Source organism: Calonectris borealis, chromosome 1 (assembly GCF_964195595.1).
Source record: "Calonectris borealis chromosome 1, bCalBor7.hap1.2, whole genome shotgun sequence".
In the NCBI taxonomy this organism is placed as follows: Eukaryota; Metazoa; Chordata; class Aves; order Procellariiformes; family Procellariidae; genus Calonectris; species Calonectris borealis.
In genome coordinates, this window is record NC_134312.1 from 70,630,291 (window position 1) to 70,650,857 (window position 20,567).

At 39.9% G+C, this 20,567-nt stretch overlaps 1 long non-coding RNA gene across 2 annotated transcripts in view; it reads left to right on the forward strand.

Annotated features, from left to right (window-relative positions):
• Window positions 1–20,347, forward strand: part of LOC142086682 (uncharacterized) — a 56,215-nt gene extending 35,868 nt beyond the window's left edge. Inside the window, exons 7-8 of one of the 2 annotated variants that reach the window (XR_012675219.1) lie at window positions 19,391–19,437; window positions 20,285–20,347. This is a non-coding gene — a long non-coding RNA (uncharacterized LOC142086682). The remainder of the gene's footprint in view (window positions 1–19,390; window positions 19,438–20,284) is intronic. The other variant, XR_012675213.1, reaches the window with a different exon arrangement.
• The last annotated feature ends 220 nt before the right edge of the window (window positions 20,348–20,567 follow it).

The following is a 20,567-nucleotide window of genomic DNA, read 5'->3' on the forward strand; positions in this document are numbered from 1 at the left end:
CCCTCAGATCTGTGAAGGTGCTTTGCGTCTTAGCAAACATAAGAGCTTTGCCAGTAATGCAGACAGAAAATGAGTCATGGAAGGTGCTTCCCTGTTTGCCTGCTGTTAACACCTGTGTGTCTATCCAGACTTAGGATTTCTATCATCTTTGTTTATAACACGTCAATCACCTGACACAGCCCTTTGCATTACCTCCCTTGTCTATGCCTGCAGCTGACCTTGGTTATACTTCTAGATCTTGTTGCTTACATAGAGAAAAAAGGAAGAAATTTCTTTGCTTTTAAAATTTATTTGATCAGAGGCCAATTTTCAATAATCAAAGCAAGCAGATTTAAATTTAAAATATTGAAGGTAAGAATACCTTTTATGAAATGATGATGACCTGAATTATTAAAAGCTATCTGGTAATATCCAGTTCTTCAGTGCAGTGTTCTCTTGTGCTCTCCTATTGAATTTAAGTGAGTTCATCTATATAAAAACCTCTTCATAAGTAACACAGTTTATATGTAGTGACAAGAAAAAGAATCTGCAAAAGGATGTTAGAAGGAAGCAGTCAACAAACACTACTCTTATCCATTTACTTATTCATTTATTTTGCCAAACTCCTTTGGATTAGCTTGCATCAGTATCTATACTAATACATGGTTACGCTCTAGGGGACAAAATGCTAAGAAGGAATGTTAAGCCATGCTCTTAGCATTAAAGCAAGATTTGTTGCCATACATTGTCTGTAAATTCCCTTGAGTCTCTTCAAATGAATTACTACGGTTTATTAAGATCCGTGTTTTCTATGCTCAAGCTCACTTCCTCTGAGAGGGCTGAACTTCAGTGAATTCCTCAGAGTGGTGCTTTGTCCTGATTTCCCTGCTGTGTGTTTATAGGGCAGTCTGGCCCTCACCTGCGCTTGCAGGCTGTGGGAGTTGGCTCCTTCCTTGGCCAGCCGGGAGCGGGGCCGCTGGCAGCCTCCGCTGCCCACCCGCTCTGCTGTCAGAGCTTCCCATCAGCCTCCTCCCCGCGTGGACCACAGTGAGCGGTGCTGAGCCCCTGTGTGGGTGGCGGGTCACCCTCAGCAAGGAGGGCTTTGCAAAGAATGAAGGTAAATACATCAGGATGACGACTTTTGTGGGTGAAATAAATCCACAGAAGAGTGACAGTGGGTCAGTGTGGTGGAGCAGGGATAAGTGTGGGACAGATTGCCACCTCCGTGGCACTGCTGGGCGTTATGGAGTGTCCTATTAGCATGGTGTGTGCACCCGTGTCTCAGCTGAACATGCTGCTGGTGGGGCAGCGGGGGCTAGTGTTGCTTGAGGTGACCTTGCCTCTGCCCCTGTTGCATGCCAGGAGGGTGGCTGGCTTGGCAGGTCCACCCTTGCACACCCTTGGGAGCATCCTGTGAGGAAATGGCTGAGGAAGCAGGCTCACTGGCAGCTCCCGGCAGGGGTCCAAACCACTCCTCAGCCATGGTGGGAAGAAAAAAAGTGGAGAAGTTTCTTGCCACCCAAGACAGCAATTAAAAGGGGCTGCTGCTGTGTGTGGTTTGAACTTCAGCATGGGGGCAGGTGGGGAAGTGAGAGTGTGTTGAAAGTGCAGCGGAAGACGGTAAAGTGAGTGACATGGGGAGAAACATCTGGGGAACTGTGATGATACAAATATCAGTCTGAGCGGTGCAGCTTCCCAAGACTGCATCTGGAAGGGGAGGTACTGAAGTGCACTCAGGGGTATAATGCTCAGGCAGTTAGCTAGAAAGAGGGAGCCAATTTCCCCTGGTTCTAGGCATTCAGTCTTTCCATATAATCTCTGAAGGAGATAGAATTACTGAAGATGTCCCCATCCTCTTGCCATTTAATACTTCTTTCTCCCCCACTCCCTAACACGAATGTATTCCAGATTTTTATTAGCAAGGAAGTGCTACCTGGATCTCCCTCCCCTTCATCTTCTCCTCTGTCAAGCATGTGGGTGTTTTGAGAAATTACCACCTAGTCATCAGCTGGAAAAATCAATTCCTTCCACACTATTCTTCACTACAAAGATTAACAGCTGGTAAAACATGGATAAAATTGCTGAGGTAAGTGGGAAGCAAGTCTCTAAAACCCCTTAATCTCGGTAACATCTCCACCGAATGTGAGTAAAGACCCTTATTTCATTGTACATTCAGCATTCCTTTGAAACAACTTAAGGGTGATGGAACTTCTAAGAAGTTAGGGCTAGGTAATGACTTGCTGCTCCAGCTGAGTAGAGTGATAGTAGGAGTCCCTAGGAGGATGTGTGAAGAAATGTTAAGTTCTTCTTCTCCAGAATAAGCAGGCCAAAATAAATTACCTCTTCTTTCTGAGAGAAAATAAAGCTTAAACCAAAGACATTGAAGTGGATCTTTCTTTTTCTTCATTGGCCCAAAAGCGTCTTAATTCTAGGTCTTTTAGGCTAACCAGGAAGAGGTTAGTCCCTACTTAACTGGGAGTGTTTAGTCTCTACCTGATTTAAATAACTCTTTTTGTCATCAAATACAGAGGAATTTTTGTAGAATAAATAATTCTTTTTGTCATCAAATATAAAGTGAGTTTCTGTGGGATTCCTCAGATCTGTGATCAGATTTTTGCCCAGTGCTGATGCCTTCTTATTTCCTTATTTTCTTCTTGGCAGTTTATTAAGTATTTCCAAATGTACAGGGAATCCATGGAATCTATTTTGTATGCCCTAAAAGGCTAATTTTTTAGTCTAATAAAGCCTCTTATTAGACTAGAAGTCCTACTAACTTTTCAGATATGTTTTTACTCATATTGATATAGTGGGGTTCTCCAATGCATATACTGAGGATTCTGCTTTCAGGCACTCTTTTTTATTATTATTATTGTTAGTAGTAGTAGTATTTTTTTTTTTTTTTTTTTTTTTTACAGAAAGGGCAAGAAATAGAACAGGAGCAAAATCAGGAACAGAAATGAGATCTGCTTATGTTTGTAAGGCCTTAGATAGGTGACAGTGGCTGAGTGGTGTGTTGTGGTCTCTGTGTGAGACAGACAAAAAGTCTGAATGGCGCTTCCTAGACTGATCCGTGAAGGGGCTTGTATCCAAGAAAACAAAGGTTTAGAGCGTAATTATCCTTTGAACTACATGTACAGTACGGTTCAGAGACCACACTGGAGCTACTCTGAAGCAAAGCTTCTGAGATGCATATAGTGCACATGTATGCACAGTTCTTGACACTGGCTGCTTTGATCTTCTAATCCACTCCTAATGCACTAATGTAAATGTAACCTAGGATCATGTTATGTAACTCAGCTCTATGGACCTGAACTTCACAGTATTTTCTGAAGTTTACTGTGGGGAAAACACATGTGGATATGTTTGATTTAACATCAAGGAGACAGATTCTGTTGACAGGTAAAGAAGATTGAAAGTAATTATCTCTGTGGTACCTTACATGTCAACCTCCAGTCGTCTGATCTGCTTAATTGTGGGAAAGGATGAATGTCAAAGGAAACCCAATTAAAAACATTTTATATAAACTATGACTTTTTTATCTAGTTATCTCCCTATTTTATTTGGAAGTTCACTTTGTCACTGTGAGTAGCAACGAAAAGTGTTGATGGTGTTGCTCTACTGAATTCTGTGGGTCTTAGAGTTCAGCCAAATAGTTTTTAAAAGGTGACGTGAGACAGTTCTTAGACTTATGAATCAGTTTTGCCCTTTGTCAATGGGGCACAACCATACTTGAAGCTACTGGATATTATATTTGTGTAAGTGTATCTCCGCTTGGGAATGTGAACTTAGCAAAGCCCATCAGTGCTGGTACCTGTCACTTAACTCCTCTCTTTCTTTCTGAATCTGTGGATGCAATTTCCTGTTTGAGATAGTGCTTCAACAAAATAATGATTATATTTCCTGACAACATTTTTCGAAAAATACAAAAGTGGCTACACCTCCACAGATATATAATCAGATTTCTTCATCCCTTGTCTGAAGACTCTTTGCAATTCGAAATCCATAGTGTTTCCCTAGAGATACTTAAGCATTTGCATTTGTGCAGATGCTTTCATCCAAAAGGATCCCAGAGTACTTCTCAAACTGCTGGCCAAATCCAAAGCCTGTTGATGTAAATAGAAAGACTCCCACTGACTTCAGTGATCTTTGGATAAGCTCATTAAATTGTAACAATAATGACAAAAAAAATTATTAAATGTGGATCGTAAGCTCTGTCAAAAAGTTAATTTAATGTTAATTTCTTTAAAATGTTTTGACCTTAGCTAGCTAGACCCCCTGCTTTTATAACTTTTATCTGACTTCTGTTGAACTGTTCTTTTTTTCAAATTATTCCATAGAAATATTTGAATTATACAAGAGTCTGGGAGTAATACAATTGAGCAATCGGGATATGTATGTAGTCAAGTACCTCAGTGACCAACTCTGGAAGCTGGGAAGGGGCACAGACATCAGCGAAGGTGCCCACCTGCAGTGTATTCCTGCCTGCCCGAGGCTGTGATGGCTAGGCTACGGCATTTTCAGTTGGTGACACAAGGATTCACCAACTTCAAATGCCAATTGAATGCATGGTTGTCTGCAATTCCAGGCATGGTACCAAGCATCCAAGTACCTGGGTGTCACAATGTTGTTTGCATAATGTTAACAAAGCTGTTTTGTAGTCGAGACATGGCTGGTGATTAATGCTTCACTTCAGGGCTATCTTGGAAACACACTTGGTTTTGAACAGAGTTTGAAGTAGTAAGATTTATGCATTGAAATCCTAATTCAGGTCAAGTTACAGTTTATGATTCAAGTCTAGGTTTGAATCAAAATTTCCCCCCTTTCTAGCTAGCTTGATTCTGGCTTATCCTGGACTTGAATTACTTTGAACCTGTGCTGATGGGGACATCTAACATGGTTCTTTTTGTTGTTGTTATTCAGGTGTTTTTTGTATTTCTTTTACCAGTTGAAACAAAACTGTCGCTAAACCTACAGAACAGGATTTCTTAATATCACACTGAAATAATGAAAACCAGACTATAGAAATATGCAGGACAGTTTTATGCACACAGTAAATTTCTATCTAAATATTTGTAAGCATTCACAAGCTGCTGCCATACCTACCACTTTGTGTCATTCCAGAAAGGCAACAGATCTTGCCTAAATCTCTTTGTAGTCATCAATGAAATCAAGATAGGTAGCCTTGGGAGTCTGGCAAAATTCACAGCCAGAGTTTCTGACTTGGAGTCCCCTGCCCTAATCATTGAGTCACATTCTTCATGAAGAAAGAACAGCTAGAATCTGACCCTGCTTGTGTGAAACAAATGGCAAAATAATTACTATGCAAGATCAACCAATTACAAAAATTTTATGTCTAGAAAAAAAGCAGATTTGTATTTGAAGCTGTATCAAAATGTTGTTACCTGCAGCTACAGTTTTAATTTCTTTCTGCCTTTAGTAAAATAAGGAGCCTTTCCATTTACCTTTGTAAGTCTGTGCTGAACAATAAGCAATGCAGATTTCTTCTCCGGAAGACCAATCTCATTAGTGTCTCAAGCCACTATATGCTGTATGTCAATGTGAGAAATCTCCCTGAACAGTTAAAACTTCTGCCAGTCTTAAACTGCCAAGTGGAATTATAGTTATGTGAAAATGGCAGTGGGATGCTCTATTTGTTCTCCTTCACTCTTATTTGTATGAAACAGTCTCTTAATTTGCAAACAGGGATATGTAGCGCACTATCTAGCAGCCTAAAATCTCATTCCAGTGTTTGAAAGGCCAAAGATATTCCTTCTGCTTCTTGTATCACTCTGTAATAAGGATTATTCAGCCTGACTTTTGCTAACAGCCTTAATAATGATTCCTAGTGTCAGCTACCTTCTGTTCCAGCCAAGGCCCAGCAACGCAAACAGAAATAAATGCTTGTTTCACCCTGTGCAACTCAGAATCGAAGCTCCCCCCAAACCAGATATGGAATCAAGAAGATGGTATTTCTACAATGTCAATCTTCTGACCATAACAAAACTTCTTAAAATGGATATTTTCCAACTTGCTATTGGAAACGTATTTCCAACAGGAAAAAATTACAAGAACCGCAAACTGCTAACTGCATGTAAAGACCCAGCTTAAAAAGCATGCGTTTTGGAGCCAATTTTCTTTAAGATACAAAGACAGGTCTGTCTACTGAAGTCAAAGCCATAAGCTGAAATTTGAACAATTAGAAAATTAATTTCCATTGACTTCAGTGGGTTATCCAGTGATTACTTGCTATAGGGGGAGTTTAGGATAGTGTGGATTGATGATAATTTGGTAGTTTCTAAAACAGAATGCTCTTAGGTGCTAAGATGAAGAATGTGTAAGAAGTATAAAGAGGCATTGCTTGTATCCTTGCTACATTTAACTCTGTGAGGGGTCTGCAGGCTTGGGTCTTCACATATGCATTAGAGTGTTTTCAAATAAAAAACCAACCATGCACGAACGCTTTTTTTTTTTAAGACTAGCTCTAGATACCCTGAACTTCCAACTTCTATTTTTTCAATTGCAAGAAAATTAAATTAATTTAATGAAATTCAGCACAGCAGACAAGTGTTTCTGTTGGCTGTCCAGTAATATTTTCATAATTTTATATCCAAAGTACATATCTGATCCTGCTACTGGCAATGCTGTTTTTTGGCTCGGTGATCTAGTTGCTGAAGTGAATTTCATATCCAAAATCACAAGCTTTGTACTTGATTTACTTCAGTTTGCCTGTACTTGGAAAAAATTACTCCTTTTAAAGGATGCAGCAGTGAGTTGGATTTTTTTCTTTTTTTGATTTCACTGTGGCTGCGCCTTGGCTTCTCTCTCTCTGTTTTCTATGACTTCTTTTCCTTTCTATTTTCCAACTCCTGTAAAACTTCCTGACACTTTCATTTCCTTCCCAGTTATCAAGGCATGTTGCAAACAGGTCAAGGGATGAAACGCCGCCTTTGCCCCAGCCGATACCGAAGGGGAAGGGCAGTGCTTCCTTTGAATCTGAAAGGCCACACAGAGCGGTGTGGGATGACTTTTCTCATGCCTGGTGCTTACTAATGTAAGCCTGAAGGAAATCTAACAGTAGAAAATTTACAAACTTGAGCTAGAAAAATAATGGGGAAAAAAGAGGGAAAACACCAGAGTGCCTGGAGGGTTGTGGAGAGCCTGCTGCTGAGGACTGTAAGTTGTGCCATTTGTGTAAGGGGTAGTGCAAGTCTGTCAGTCTTCATCTGCTAGCATTTACTCTTCTGGGGAAAGACTGCACATTACTAAGGAGTTGGAAGGATTAGGTTTTCCTGCTGGTCATGTCGGAGACTCTAGTGATGGTACATCCCAAAACATGTATTCTTGGTTGTGGGCAACCAAGAATTTTTGTGGTTTTTGTTGGTGTTGGTTGGTTGGTTTGTTGGGGATTTTTGTTTGGTTTTTTTTGTTTGTTTCTTTTTAACACAGTGATTTTATTTTAATCTTTCTATGTGGATATGGCTGTTTTGAAGCTTGTGCCCATGAAAGTAAATTGCATTTCCAACAGTAAATAAGTACCAAACCTTAGTAGAGCATGTGTCCAGAATCCCTAATAAGTAAGCAAAACAAACAAAACAAAAAGATACTAGTCTCTTTATCACTGTTGGTTTGTGTTATTCCTTGAACAGAAACAGGCTCAATATTTGGGTATAGTTTCTAAATTTCAGGTCACTGAAGTTTCACCATGATTAGCTTTGGGGTTAGGGGTTAGAGCCTCTTCCTTGCCTTGGAAGAAGATCCAAAAGTAGGAAAAATGAGTATTTTTTTTATTATTATTTCATACTTTATTTCCTCTTTATTAAAAATCCTATAAAATTTACCACATTCCCTCTTTTTTAACATTGTGTTTCTCTACAGATATGTAGATGGAGAAGTAAGATGACATTTTTTCCTTACAGTCATAATTCTTTATCAAGGATTATTTGTCACGAGATAACTGTAGTGATTACATTTGGAATGATGACTGCAGCAGAGGGAACAGATAGCATCTTGTCTAGACAGTCCTGTTGTTACTATCTTTATTTCAGTAAGGTTGTCTTTGTTTTCTGGGAGAGCCTTACGAAAGGCATATACCTTTATATCCAGTCATAAATCACATACTTTTGTGTTTAGAAAATATTTTGTATTGACTTTTTGGTATTCAAAGATTGAGGACAATGCTAACTTTTTTGAGCTGAACTGTAAAAGGAAATAATTTTGAAGAGAGGGTTTTTTCTCTTTCTAGAAACTCTCGTGATTTGAAGAGTTGTGTGGTAAATCTCATTGCACACATTTTGTATGCTGTTTAGTACCACAGTTAATAAGCTTAGCATTTGGAGCGAAAGTGATTCCAAGCTTGGCAGGGTTTTCTGTAATTTGGAGAAGTGAGTTTTGGAATAGATATAAAAGTTCCTGGCTACTCGTAGAAAACATGTTATAGGCTTGGCTGCCGTATGTCCCTGAAGCCTCACCAGTATCAAAGGAGTGTGTGAATTTTGTGTAGTTTTTCTGACGATGTAAATAAAACCCCAATAAGCTGTGTTATTCTTCTTTTAGAAGTCAGCATCTTCAGGGCTTTGATCTTTTCATTTATGGAAGACGTGCTGAAGTGTGCGTTTCTAAATCCTTTCCTAAAAGCTGTTAAAGCCCTGATGTGGGAAACAGGGCAAAAAGTCCATGCTCTTTCTTAACCAAGAGATCAGGAGAGATTACTGCAGTGATTCTTTCTTTTGCCAAATATGTATTGGAGGAAATGACACTGACTTTCAAGATCTGATAGATGGGGAAGGAGAAGGAAACTGGGACCTGATTAGCCTTTATCTTGGGGTAACTGCTGTCTTACTCCACTGTGAGGAGGTAGTGGTGCCCTACCTGGTGACTCATCCAGTCCTCTCTCAATGGGCCTCTGATTAAACCTGGGCATGGGTTCACTAGTTACTAGGTCTGAAATGCCTCAGTGGATGATGATGATGGCATTTTAGTGCTCTAAAAGGAGTGAATCAGGGAATTATGATGGTACTTTGCAAAACTGGTGCCATTCTCCCCTCCGCGATTTCTCTGGTTAATTCGAAGATTTGTGACACTAGTGAAAAACACCTAAGAGCAGAGATGCAGGGGAGTGAGGCTTTAAAAGTGCAAAGATTTTGGTGCCCTGAAAAAAGAGACCCAGCTTGCAGCTAAAGTAATACAGAAATACCATTTTCTCTGGAATTCACAGCTCCTGCATTTTAGTTCCTTCTAACCTGGAGCAAGACTGTGTATTTTTAATTTCTCTGCAGAGGAGTTTCTACCTCTTATCCCTCCCAGTTTTTATTTCAATAAACAAAATTTTTTCTCAAGTTGTTATTTAGCTCTCCTGTAGCTCCCTTTTCCACTCTAATTTTCATTCCCCTGATGCTGGATTGCAACAGGGTCTCAATTTGCAGGGTCACTGCTACAGCTAATCCTCTCTCTCTTTTCTTTTCCTCCTCAGCTGATTGTTCATGTTTTCAAACTTCATAATCTCACCACCAAAACCTAGGCATTCTTTGGAGCATAACTTGAGAAGGAACACAGACCTCAAAAATGTCACTGAGCTCTGAACTCTCAAAACAAAACCCTTTCTGTGCTTAAACAGGATGCTACCAAGGGGTCTCGGCCAAAATTAAAAGGGAAAAATACTCTTTGTATAAGGCATTTCATGAAGTATTTTAAGTGATGATTTGCACAGCTGAAAAAAATCAACAGTAAATATTAATTCTTTCCTTTTTTGAAGCCCATAAAAGAAACGAACAACCATCTCCAAACAATTGCTTTTTTTCCTGCTTTCACTTTCATCTGCTCCGCTTCCATTGCTTCCCAAGTGAGTGCTGAACCCAGCACCCAGTGCTGTATAACAAGGGACTGTGTTTTCTGGGTGATGTCTATAGCTGAAATGTCAAATTTGACTTGGAGATGACAGGCTGATTCAAATATTCTCCTTGCTTTCTGTTCAATACTACTGATCAATTTGCATCTGTTGTATCACTCCACTAGAATATTCACACTACTTTACAGTGATTAAGCATCTGCACTCAAAAGTTTCTCTTACGTTTCCAACAGACCCTCCAAATGAAATGGGCTTGCTTGCATTTTAAGTCAGGGCAGAAGCTTCTCTAAAAGTGCAAAGCTTTTAAAAAGGCATTAGAGCAAAATAAGGCTGTTCTTCAATGAATGGCTTCCAAAATGAAAACCCATAGTGCTTTGTTGTTATAGGGCTATTCCCTGCAGTAAAAGCAAGTGGAGTACTAGAACTGTTTCTAGCATAGGCAGAAGCAGAAATAAACAGGGGAAAATGCTGAAGGTCTCACTTTGAGGAAAGTGAAGAGAAACAAAACGTTAGCAAAGCCTGTGCCCGCAGGCAGAAGCATGGCAGGGCCCTAGGCAGAGCCCAGGAGACAGGCTGTGCTAACATAAAGCTTTCACACGTCTGTAAACAAGGAAGGCTGGCACACCGACGCAGAAAACGCCGTGCCGCCAGTAACGTCATGTTATTGTGGTCTTGGTCATTGGCAAAAGAGCACCTCCTTCCAGAGAAAGCTAATCTCTTACAGCCTGATCAGGGGAGTGCTGCTGTAAATCTCCGTCCCACAGAATTTTTTCTAGAAATAGTGATTGCAATGTGATTGCACAACAAGTACCTCCGCTGTTTCCCAGCCAGAGGTGCATCTTCCAGGTTCACTGCTCAGCCAGTGTTATTTTAGATGGGAATTATGTTACTCTGCATGTTGCTGAGCTTGGGAAGGTTTTTTGTCATCGTTATTATTTTGAAGACAGGAAATATTCATAGTTTTTTAAGAGTGGGAGATGGGAAAATACAGGATCAGTTTTAACATCAGTTTTTTTACAAAGGAGTTGTACCTCTTGTGAGGCTGGTGTGATTCAATCAGCCAGAACCTGAGTGTCATTGAATCCTTGTGGTTCAGTATTTTCAATCTGTTTTTAGAGATACAAATAATGAGATTTTGCTAATACAGGCTTAATACTATTCCTGTTGTCCCGGCTTCCCTGATGGCTACAAAGTTCTTTCCTTCCTTTTCATTTTCCTCTGTAGCCTTTCCTCTTATCCACGGTGACTTTCAGTGTTCTTGTAGTTGGAGCAGATATCCTTTCTGGCGTTGCAAATGAAATGGAAAAATCTTACATGCAAATGCTTAATGTTTAATAAAAGTTAAAAATCATGTGTATCAAAGTTAAGTCTAAGTGGATTGAAAGAATGCAAAACCTATGGAAGTAAGGCCTCGAAACAGACCTATTACCTTCAGTTGGCTTCTGGTTTTGTAATGAGCCAAAACCAAATTCTGCAGATTCAGAATGTGTTTTTAGAAAATCTTTCTGAAAGCTGAGAACTGGGGCTTCTCTTTGGCCCAGGCTTTCAGTAGTGGGCTAGATCAGCAAATTTCCATAACCTTAGGTAGGGTTATGCACCATTTATAACAGATGGGTGTGTGAAACATCAGTGTTTGAGTTGCTTTTACAATAAAATACACAAGAAGTTGCAAACCAATTGCATTTTTTTTTTATTTTTGGTGGCCAATATCCTAAAGTATTCACAATCACTCTTTTATTTAAAATACATTTCTAAACCAGACTTCAGATTGCCTAGCATGATCCTCTATAAATTCTTTAGTCTGCAATGTCTCACCTGCCAATGGAGATAATGCTACTTTAAAGCCTGTGCATCCTGAGAGAGAATTGCTTGTCTTTTGCCTTTAATTCATGAACTCTCAGGGACAGTTTTCTAATTGATTGCACCTTACAGGGGTACAAAACTTACTACTTTTCAGAAGGTGGGAAAACAAGGAAGGAAAATGATTCTACAATGCTGTATAGCATCTGAAATAATAAAATGCTAATATAGCATGATTGTCCTCTATCTTCTCTTTAACGGAACAACAAATTATTACCATATGCTATAGGAACAAAAGCCATGCTGGATATACTCATGTTTGAAATCAACATCACTTGTTCCACTCCTTCTATCTCCCATGAAATGAGGCCATCTGAATGTTGAGTGAGTGAGGAATTAGGGATTTGGCCAAAAATATATACCTTCATATATTTTCATTTTGTCGAAACGCAAACTGTAAATCTGCAGAGAAAAAAGGTGAATTGGGCTGCCTCCTATGCAGCATCCAAATCCATTGAAGCTCAGAGAATGACTTGAAGAATAAGCAACCGAAACAAATTAATGTTGGACTCTGCTCTTTTAGACTCCTCCTTATCTTGACTGCAGTGCAGCGGGGCCACGTCTGTGTGACTCCGTTGGCTGTTACTGGTTACCCAGCTCTGTTGCACCTTGCACTTCATCTTGTACCCCTGTTTTGCATTGCTTACAGCACTGTCAGTCTCCAAATCACCTCTGCTACTGCATGTTCCGAAAGCCAGGAAAGGGGGGAAAATAGCAGCGCCTGGGTGGGCTTAATTTATTTGTGTGCCAGCAGACCTGTTGTGCGTATAAGGGCATCCTTATATACAGGCCAGTGCCTGGCCTCAGCAACTGTCCCAGCTGGGCTCACCAGAAACCCAGAGGTCAGTAGGGGAAGGTGGGGACCTCTCCACTTCTAGATGAGTAGGGGAAGGTGAGGACCTCTCCACCAAGACACTGGAGCACTCTCTGAATCTGACCTGTCTCCCTTAATAGCTAAAGCTAAGAATGTCACTGCATTCCCTTGCATTTAGGGTCCTTGCAACACTTCTGTGAGTTGCCAGCGTGCGCAGGGAGGCTTACTACAGACCTCGGGCAAATCACTGTTGCAGCACATAATTTCATGCTTGTAGTTATCAGAACCTTTTAACCTCATGCTGAGCATGCAGTACTAATTCACCTCTGCTGCTATTTAAGATATGCATCATGCGGCTTTGTGGGGTTGTTCATCAGCGTATGGCTGAGGCCCATCAGGGACTGTCTGACAGCGCGGCACAGGAGAAAGCCAGTGGCTTTTGCGACCCTACACACTTTCTGCAGGCCAGCCCAACATCTGTTTGTCTCAGGGCTTCAGCTGTGGACAAACAGCCTCTTCCAGGGTTGTTTGGTGGAAGAAGTCACAACCCCAGCTGCCCATCGCCTGCTGCCAGTGAAGTGGCTCATATGACTCACCCCTAACGTGTTTCAGTTCAAATAAGCTATTGCAGCCAAGACCTACTTCTAAGTCAATCCACTTAAACTTTAGATACAACGTGCCAGGGAACAAATACTGCAGCCCTCTAGGCACTTACGAGGAGGACGTGCCAAGCATTTGGGTGCAGGGAGAGATGACAGGGTCTTACATCAGCGTACCTTGGTTTGCATCCAGATATATGTGACCGGCTCTTTCGTTATCCTTCAACTCTTTCTTAAATGGGGAAGGATGATTGTTCTCATTTTATCTGTTGTAAAATGAAGTTGCTCTGCATTTAGGCAGAAAGTTGACACCAGAAAGAGCATCTCCCAGTTTTTTAACCACATGGTAATAAATTATGTGAAGGAATCCCGACACATAAGATCTTAAATTATTTTGAAAACTTGTGACTGTTTCTAGTGTGAAAAGGAGGAGCAGGGCTGGAAAGTGTGGGGAAAAAAGTCCTTGCCATTTTTCTTGAAAGTATCTAGCAGAGTGGGCCTACTTGGAAGTGTTCATAAATATATCTTGCTGGATTTCTATTTCTCCCTGCTAATTTTTTTTTTTAAGAGGTGCTGGTGTTCATTCCAACTTAAACCTGGTGATATCTAATGAAAACATTGCTCGTCTTTGCAATTCTCATTTCTTTGTTTAAAAACCAAGATAAGAAAAACCTGCAAAGAAGATTCACCTCTTTTTTTTTTTGCTAAAATTGTGACAAGATGTGAATTTTCTACAGTTTTACATGGTTTTTTGGAAGACTAAATTGTTGATATGGATAAACAAGCCTATTTTCTGCTTCTGAAAAAAAAAGTATTTTTTTTTTCCTCAATTGTTTTTCATTTTCTAGTGAAATCTTGTCAGAAATAGCCTGTTTTAAATGTACTGAATCAAATTGTTAATAGGACTGATGTAGACTGCCATTTGTTTGTATTGGATTTACTCTAAAATTTTCAGTAATGTCAAAGCGATAACTTAAGTCTTCTAAAAATAATGTATTAAAAGGAGAAAGCTACAGAGTGCCTAGATGGTTATGTTTTCCTACCTTTTACCTTTCATATCTTAATCCCATTCGCATTGGCTGTAAAGAGGAACCTTGTGCAGGCATATTTAAATTCAGTCTTTCTTGCAGACACACATTTTGTGGAGCCCATTATTTTATCCATAACTTCTTGCTGCTGTGCGTGAGACAGTTATTCTATTTAACTTTATTATCAAGCACTCCCATTTAACATCATGTCAGCGTGGTGCTAATCCTTTGCTAAGGAGCTTTGTGCCAGGAAGGAGTTTCTCATGAGTAGTTACCATGAGAATTACTTTGCATATTAAGTGTCAACTGCTGGAGCTCTGTGATCAGCAACCTGAACATATGCTGCCCCTCGCCTGAGGAAATTACTTTGGTTTTTCTTTGAAAGTGGGAGGAGAGAAAATTGGCTATGTCTGAAGGTAAAAAATGCCAGAGATGCTTCATACAGACCTGTAACCAAATACTCCAGATCAAGATCAAAATCAGGAATCAGGATCCTAAACTTAGCGTTTGGTACATGGGCAAAGGTGCCCTCTATGCTTACTGGCTGGGATATATGGTCCGTGCTCCCCACCTTTCTGTAAACCATTTATCTGTGGTCTTGCTGTTGCTCACAAGGAAAGTGGGCTCTGGGATTTGGGCTGTCTTCTGCCTCTAAAGGCTTAGACCTTCACCATCTGGGTGCCCCCTCCTCTTCTGGAGCCATCTTACGTTGCCTTCTGTGCAACACCCCCTTCGCACTTGCTGAGGCAACGAGAAAGCCAAGATGGTTTTGGATAAATTTGTTCCTCTCAAAAAATCCCAAAAACCCTTCCCAGAGCTACAAGCACTAGTCCTGAGCACCTCCTGCAGCAGAAGCCCCTGCTGATGTCTCCTCTGCCCTCCCTCCTTGCGGAGATGGGGAAGGGCCCCATCTTCCTGCAGAAGATAGGTGATTCCCAGCGGAGCCTGGACATGCAGGCCCTTTTCCTTCTTCCTCATGGCTAGGCATCTTTTTTTTCCCCGTGAGCCCCCTGTCCACAGGGCAGGAGGGAGCATAAGTGGTGCAGCAGAGATGTCCCTGATCCGTCGACTGCTTGGAAGAGTCAAAGCCTCCACCTACTTGTCAGATGATGGCCTGAGCCCTCCGAGTACATTGTGGGACCTTGGTTTCAGAAAAGCACATATACATGTGAGGAATCACACTTACTGCTCTGCAGCTTTGGATAACCATATCTTCTGCTTAGTGTGACAAGGTAGATAGCCCTGAGCATAGCACAGGATTCTTTCATGAAGTAGTAAGGACCCCTGCATATGTTATAAGAAAGCCTGATGAAAAAGCATGGACAAATGCGTTTTTTTCCATCCAGTTAGCTAATCACTTCTAAGAAATACTGCACTCTTCTGACATTTAAAATTGTGCGTGGTGTGCAAGCACTGTGCAGCTTTTGGAACAGGTAGCAGCACATACTGGAAATACCTACACACAGGTCATGTCTGCGACTTGGGAAACTAGCATTTAAATATCTCATTTATTTCACTATCTCATTTCTTTGAAAAATCCATACCTGTTTTGGTATACCAGGGAGAAAAGCTTCTGAACGGGGAATAATTCTTGAGACTACATATTTGTTTTAAAAAAAAAAATTGAAGCACATAATGGGAAATTTCTCAAATGAAAACATTAGGGAATATAGACAGAAAACATTATTTCCGATAGGGATTAGTTAACCAAAACATTCTTAAAGGAACACGGCAGTAGGTTGTACATTGTAATTGTTTTTTTTCTTAAATGAAATGGGGGAAAAAGTCCTTTCACTTGGTCAAAACCACTAGGCAAATGATTTTTCTCCCTAAGAGTTTTGGAAGGGAGGGAGTTTGACTTACTGTTAGTATGATGAACATCAGCTTGGAAGCTTTTATGCAGTTTGCAAAATGGGCCTTAGCTGCAAAAAGTTAGTTCCATGTCCCAGATTCTCCTGAGCTTAATGTTTGACACAAGCCGATCTGTACCAGGATTTGCTCCAAGGCATACTGAGGTGAATGGCATGGTTGTAATTTTTTTAAAGAGGCAGAATTAAAAAATATCCAGAAGGCCTAAAAAATGTTAAAGCAGTATTTGATTAAAAAAAAAAAAAATCCCTCAAAAATACTTGTACATTGTAAATTACCTGGTTAATATTTAGACATATTCTGTGGGGGTTTTTCCCTACATCATGTGGCATTTTAACATTCCTCAGAAAAATATAAAACCAGAAAGTCGTGCTTTGAATGTCTACTATGAGAACTTTGGTGTCATTGGAGAAGGGATTTTTCTCTTAGATGGTGGCACCAAGATATGGCCTGTCTCTACACTTGTTTCTGCATTTCCATTTTTAAAGCTTTGAAGGCAGTCCTCTGATGATGACAAACAGCAGCGGAAAGAGAGGATGAATTAGGACTTCTGATGGAATATTATCAAGTGCTGAAAATAAATCTGAGTTGAAAATACAACATAGGCTTGGAAAAGGAAACACCTGACCATAAAATTAATATGGAAAAGAGAAGCTGAGCAGAAGCCAAACTCATAGGCCTTCTGTGATGAAAACCACGCTTCCAAACCAAGTTTAGACAGTAAGGATGTCAGGGATATGGGAAGGCCTTTGGCAAACTGGAACTATTCTTAAACTTGCCTGACTTTTCCTGTTTTGTTCAGACTGTAGAGAGGTAGACGTTTCTTTTTAAACCTCTGCAAAATGTTGTTTGCAAAATATACCAAATAACCATGTCGTTTTCTAATTTAAATAGTTTGTATTATGCAGCAGTAGGGAGTGCTCGGAAACTTGCTAGAAGCCAACATGAACACCCAAGATTCATATTTAAAAACCAAAACCAAACCCCACCTATTTCTTTGGAATTAGTCATAGCAGCTGGCGGAAGATCTGTAGAGATGTCTACAGATCTGTTAGAGATTGTTTCTCTATAACGGGAGACTCAGATGAGCCTCCACAGGCACAGATGAAGAATGGACTAGTTTTTTATCCCTGTATAGATGCATGGTTCCCTTTAGTATCCAGCTGTAAGAATCTGGATCTTCTTCCAAGTCTGTAGGGGAAGGGAAAATTCCACAGAGCTGAAAAGTGAGTTGAAGCTGTGGTGAGGGCTGCGAGACACTGTAATCGGTTTTCTTGTATTTATGGTGTTGCTGCTGGGTTGTATGAGTCAAACTTAAGCTACTTAATAGCTCTGTTTGTTTATACATGTAGTTTTAAAATTGTCAACGCTGCCTAGAGTGCGAGATGAGTGTTCTTTTGTTATAAACCGGTAAGAATTCAAATAAATTTTGCATAGCTTTGTCTTTGCCCTCTTGTTACAAGTAAAGAGAATTTAAACATTATTTATATTTTACTGCTCGGCAAGCTGTTTTTGGCCACCCTCAATAGTTCTGACATACATACAGTGAAGCATCACAAATCGTGGTTACTTTATCCAACTCCGCTGTTGTGTGAGGTTTTGCGTGCTTAAGACTATCAAACTTGCGTGATGAGTTGAACTTAAGATGCCAGAAATGTCAGGGCCTTCATAGATGAACATAAATCTAGGGACTGTGTAATGTTTTATGTTCAAGGTAACTAAATATAAAATTGGCAGAGCAGGGCACACAAATGTATTTTCACTTGCTTAAGAAGAAATGCTTCTGCTAAGAGAAACAGTTCTATTTAGGTGAATTGTTGAGTGGTATTCTCTCTTACATCCAAAAAATCAAATGCTGAGTGCTTTTTTTTTTTTGTTTGATTCCCCTTGAGATTTTGTAGGAATTAAGGAAGGGGTGGTCTGGTATTTTTCTGGTAATGGTACCAAAAGCAGTTGGCATTTAATTCTGTGGGAAGCTGCTGCAGACATTGAAGGATAAGTTGTATATAAGGGACAAAGTAGCCCCAAAAGCAGCATGAGTATCACATTTGAATTTTGAACTCTGTTATGCATATTTGTAAAGCTGAGTAATAAACCAATACTAAGCACAGTGCCTTGAAAACTACATGCCTTAAATCTAAGTGGTTTTGTCTGGAAAAACTACGCTTTTAGTTTCTGGCTCTCCGTGAGAGAGAACAGGTAGCTGGCTACTTGTTTGTCAGGCTGGAGCAGAAATAGTTTGCATTGATGAGTTGCAGTAAGTTTCCTTGATGTGGAGTTAGGTTTTTAGTAGAATTGTTCTACTTCCAGCAACTGTAGTGTCAGGCCTGCAGTTCTTATTTTACTTTATTTTAAGGGTGTTTTAATCACAGGCATGAATATCTCTCTCCCTCCAGACACAGATGGCTAACATTTATTCAAAGAATTATGACAAAGGAAGAGTTAGATGATTTTTTTTCTTAAGAACCTATTAAACTATTTCAGTCTGTCTAATCAATAATAGTTTTATTTCTTGTAACTACAGAAATCATAATGACGAAATGAGTATTTATCCTAGAATGTATTTAATATTAAATCTCATTGTTGTAGTTTGATTCTACCAAGGAAGGCCTCCCAAAGGCCAAACTTTAATAATTTTTCTGTCATTTTATTTCAGACAAGCACTAAAGCATTTCTCTCATAAACTTTTTTCTCCAAAGATCATTCCTAATAAAATCTAAGTTTGATTTCATACACTGCAGAGTGACTTGCATTTAAACAGTGTCTTTCATTGAAGTCTTCAAAGCCTATTTATTGATAGACGAAGACATGAGTTTCGTTATACGCCGATGTGGTTAGAGAATATTACTAGGTCATTTCTATAGCTGGGGAGTTGGCAAAGGTCACAAAAATGGTGAAGCATTGAGATGATCACTGCTTAGTCATCTGGCTGTGTAGCAGAATGTAGTCCAGAATTAGGTGTGAAGGTTTCCCACAAGTCAGATGTTTTAGCTTCCTACAAAAATAAGAACAAATTATAACAGTAGAACACTAGTTATTTAGTAAAAGAAATTAAAGTAGGGATTGTTATGTTATATTACTAGTTATTTGGGAAGGTTAGGCCCTTTTTTTCCCTACTGGTGGTTTTTTTTAGTTTTGGGCACTCTGGTGGATTTGGATAGCTTTCTTTGAAGATAAATTGGTTCTACGTGAGAGCTAGAGAAATTAATTTCTCTTTTGCATCTTGAATTAGATCTGAGAAAAATGATTGAACTCCTGCCTTGTGTGAGTGGTTCTCTTAGACTTCTGGTGTCACTATTTTGGGTTAATTATTTAGTGAAACTACAGCACAATCCTCCTATGTACCAAGTAAGTTCTCTAAACACTGGGTAAAAGTCATGTTCACTCTCTCCTTTAGGTCAGCAAATAACAAAGAAATTGTGCTAAGAAGAGTTTAAACAGAAGGTAATGAATTCTCCCTATGTGCATGGGGCAAGAGAGACAACATTAACTTCTGACTCTTCCTCAAAACTATTTGGAGCAGAGCTCACTCTGTTTTGTGTGCTCTGCAAAGACCAGCCGGATCCTGGAATATGAGTAGAAGAAAACCTATTTTATAGATACTGATGTGTCTTGGACATGCGATGGATACAGAGCAGGCAGTTGAAGTGCTTTTGGAAGAGCACAGAAGCTCTGAGGTTGGAGAACTCGGTTTCTACAGGATTAGGCAACAGCTGAGGAAAGTTTCTGTAGGGATGTATATTGCAGTAGTTACCTTTTTGGGAGACAGACACAGTCAAAATGGTTCATTTTGCAAATTAATAATAGCTAATAGCAATATCAGAAAGAGGAGCCAGGATAACTCTGCATGCCCTTCTGTAACTACTGGCACCTTTTAAAGATGATACTGCACTGAGAAATGGAGCCTTTCCTTGCAGTGCTTTAAGACCTGTCTCATCAAAATATGCAAACAAGTGTTTAATCTGAGGTGTTCGCAGTGAATATCTCTATCACAATTGCCACCGTGATGGATTTGAGCTCGCAAAGCCAGACTCCTGCTGAGCACTTCTTTGTGTCACGAGATGGCAGTGCAGAGCAGTTTTGCAAATACAGCCCTTTGTAATGGTTGAAGGGCAAATTTTTCCCAGAGAAGTTTGTGATTTCTGTGTGACTCTTCAGATGCTAGGTTTTCCTCAGAATCAGTCTTGAGTACTGGAAAACTTGAAAACTGCCTACAGTTACAGCATGAAGTTACATTTTCTTGAAATAATTCTTATTTTTTTTTAGAATTGTAATAGGCAGTATTTTACAGGTATGTTGAAGACAGAAAAAACCAGCAGAAATTCAGCAGTAATGGCAGTGGAAAATCTGGCCGCTATCACCACAGAGTAAGCAATAATTCCCTATATCAATTTACTCGATTAGAGTTGTCAGCTGAATGCATCTTTACTTATACGTTTCTGTGGGGCTGATATATCATCTTGAACTGGCATTAAAATGCTGGGATTTAACATCGGTGGATTCAGGCGGCTTAAGACCAAGAGGTACAAAGAGAAGTTGGAGAAACTGTTGTAGCTTAATTTCCCTGAGGGAAT